Source organism: Pteropus vampyrus, unplaced genomic scaffold (assembly GCF_000151845.1).
Source record: "Pteropus vampyrus isolate Shadow unplaced genomic scaffold, Pvam_2.0 Scaffold23, whole genome shotgun sequence".
Lineage (NCBI taxonomy): Eukaryota > Metazoa > Chordata > Mammalia > Chiroptera > Pteropodidae > Pteropus > Pteropus vampyrus.
Genome location: NW_011888804.1, coordinates 7996729 through 8000254, shown reverse-complemented (window position 1 = coordinate 8000254; position 3526 = coordinate 7996729). Strand labels below are relative to the sequence as shown.

The 3526-nt window shown below is 40.7% G+C and overlaps 1 pseudogene; it reads right to left on the bottom strand.

Moving 5' to 3' along the window:
- Window positions 1-1626: 1626 nt before the first annotated feature.
- Window positions 1627-1742, bottom strand: LOC111737038 (annotated as a pseudogene).
- Between the last annotated feature and the right edge of the window lie 1784 nt (window positions 1743-3526).

Below are 3526 nucleotides of genomic sequence, written 5' to 3'. Positions count from 1 at the left end.
CCTGCTCTGTATAAATGACAACTTTTTTGTTAGTGATTCTACTCTCTTGGATTGTATAGTTTGTGGGGACAATTTATGCCGCAGGTCATCATTGACAATAGAACAATTAATAGAGCTTAATATTTACTGTGGTCAGGGAAAGAAACAAAGAGAATTCTGCCCAAAGCACTGTCATCCTAGTGTGACTATGGACAGAGCCCAGGTGCACCCCTTGAGAAGCAATATTGGAGGCTTCACACTACAATGAGGAGGGGAATAGATTTCATGAAATTACTCCACCCAGGCACGGAACAAGTAAACATTCAAATAATGAAAATGAATAGTTTTTTCAGAAAATAGCGCTTGGACAACTGGGTAGCCACATGCAAAAGAATGAAGTGTGAGTTACCTCACACCGTACACAAAAATAAACCCAAATGTATCAAAGATCTAAAAGTAAGAACTAAAACTATAAAACTCTTAGAAGAAAATATAGGGGTAAATGGCCTTGGGTTTGGCAATGAATTCTTAAATATGACACAAAAAGCACAAACACCCAAAGAAAAACTAGATGAACAGGACTTCATCACATTAAAAAACTTCCATGAAAGTGAAAAACAAGCCACATAATGGGAGAAACATATTTGCAAATCATTACCTAATAAGGAACAAGAACTTTTATCTGAAAAAGTAAGAAAGTAATTTAAAAAAAAACACACACAATCAAAACTTGGGCAAAGGATCTGAATCGATCTTTCTCTACAAAAGACATAAAAATGGCCAATAAGCATATGACAAGAAGTTTGACATCATTAGTCATCAGGGAAATGCAAATCAAAACCACAATGAGATATCACGTCACAGGCACTGGTATGACTAGAATCAAAAAGTCAGCTGTAACACTATTACAAGGATGCAGAGAAATCAGATCCCCCATATACCACTGGTGGGAAAAGAAATGATAGAGCCACTTTGGAACACAGTTTGGCAATTCCTCAGATGGCTAAACGTAGAGGTACTATATGACCCAGTAAGTCTACCCTAGGGATCCACCCAAGAGAAATAAAAATATATGTCCACACAAAAACGTGGACAAGAATGGTTATAGAAGGATTATTTACAATAGTCAGAATATGAAACCAACCCAAATGTCCATCAACTGATAAATGGGTAAACGAAATGTAACATGTTCATACAAGGGAATATTATTTAATCGTAAGAAGGAACAAAGTATTGACACATCCTACGACATGGATGAACCTTGAAAACATTATACAAAGTGAAAGCCAGTCACAAAAGATCACGTATTATATGATTACACTTATATAAAATGACCAGAGCAGGCAAATCTATGAGACAAAAGGCAGATTAGTGGTTGTTCATACCTGGGGAGGTGGGAGGTTGGGGTGGTAATAGCTAGAGAGCATGAGACTTCTATATGAGCTGATAAAAATATTCTAAAATGGACTGGGGTATGATTGTCCACATCTCTGAATACACTAAAAACCATCTAATGATATACTTTAAATGACTAAATTGCAGGTATGTGATTTCTCAATAGAGCTCTTATTAAAATTTTTGAGGATATGCCAAAAAGAATTGAACCTAAAAGATAAAATAACCACAACTATTTTTTATTATTATTTATGCCTACAGCACCTGGTCTTCCTAGGTGGTCTCCCAACCAAGTACTAACCAGGCCCGACCCTACTTAGCTTCCGAGATCAGACATCGGGCTTGTTCAGGGTGGCATGGCTATAGACCATGGACCATGGCTCCATGGGGGCACGAACCCAGGACCTTCTGCATGTAAAGCAGACATGCTAACTGCTATACTATGGAACCACGGCCAATGACCATTCCTTATGTGTTTATCTTATGCTGTGCACTGTGCCTTCGACACACACTTAGTAAGCATTTACTATGCACCAGGCACCTCTCTAGACTCTGAGATACAACACACTAAATAAATTTCCTGCCCTTATGCAACTTACTTCTGAGTGGAGAGAGGTAGACAATAAAATATCAAATATTAAAGTGGTGACAAATGTTAAAAAGGAAAACGAAGCAGAGTAATCATATAGAAAATGACGGCATCTGCCATTTGTAGAGCGTGAGTCATGGAAAGTTTTACTGATAAGCAGCAGGACTCCACGAATATTTAGTGCCAGGATCTGTCTCTTTCCTGTGGGCAGGCTGGTCCTTAACCCCACAGCAACACAAGGACATCTTCTCTTCATACCCAAGTGTCCCAACATACAGAGTTGGACAATCTCAGTCTAGTCCACTGTTTGCAAACTGTGGGCTGCAACCTATTTGTGGTACCATGAAATTTATTTAGTGGACTGAAACCGGCAGTTTTGGGATGGGATAGGATTGGATGGAATAGGATGGAATGGGATGGAATGTAAAATGTCCCAGGGAAATAGTTATGTGTGAGCCTGTGAGTGTGAGAGCATGTGTGCATGCGTGCATGTGTGTGTGCGTGCGTGCCATGTACTGGTTGTCATATAAAATGTATTTCTTACCAAGGATCGTGTCAAAACATTTGAACCTAAATCTAGTCCATCTCCCACTCATACAGCCCCAGGGCAGCTCGTGCACACCTGCCCCAAAAGGCACCTTGGCTCTTGATTTGTCTGTTGTCTCCTGTGCTGACTGTCAACAATTTAATTGATCCAAAAGACGAACTAGCCTGCAGCTATGGAACAAGAAAGGTCTTCTGTGTTAATTGTGACGCTTACTTTAAGCAAGGCAGGAGCTCCATGTGTGTGTTTGCATTTTAATGAGTGCTTACTTTTTTACTTTGTCTAGTCACCTCAGTCCCTAGTCTGCAGAAGAACCCCCAGACCCAGCCAAGGACATCTCTCTGGGTCCAGATATGCCAGGTAGGGGAAGGGCTGGTGGTTCCCTCTCAAAACAGTGCCAGGCCTCTCAAGAGTGGAATTACTGGGGTCGGACAGGTATACATTCCAATCTCGATGCTGTCACCTCCGAACTGTGTGACTCGGGACAAGTGAAACCACGCCTTGGAGCCTCGGTTTCCCCATATGCAAAAAGAGGTAATGATAGTACCAAACTTGCAGGATTATTATGGGTTAATAATAATGACCGTTTATACCTAACGCAGCACTTACAAGGACTGTGCATCTTAACCCAGGTAATCCACACCACAACCCTGAGAGATGAAGGGTCTAAGTTCCCCACTTTACAGATGAGGAAACTGAGGCCAAAGAGTTTCAGTAACTTGCACGGTTACCCAGCTGGTAAATTTTGAGGGTTGAGCTTTCCACTTACTCTCTCTGCTCAGTTTTACCAATAGCTGCTTAATGAAAAAAGATTAGGAGCCACTACAGAAAATGATATCTAAGAGATTATGGGAATCTTTAAGACTGCTTACCAAGAATTTGGGTGCTCTTTCCAGGCACATAATAGCATGACTCTTTCCCACCCTCTTGAATTTAGGTAGGTTCATTCACTTACGTTAGCTAATAAAACACGGATGGAGGTGATGTGTGCCACCTCTGGGCAAAGGTTTAAAAGAGAG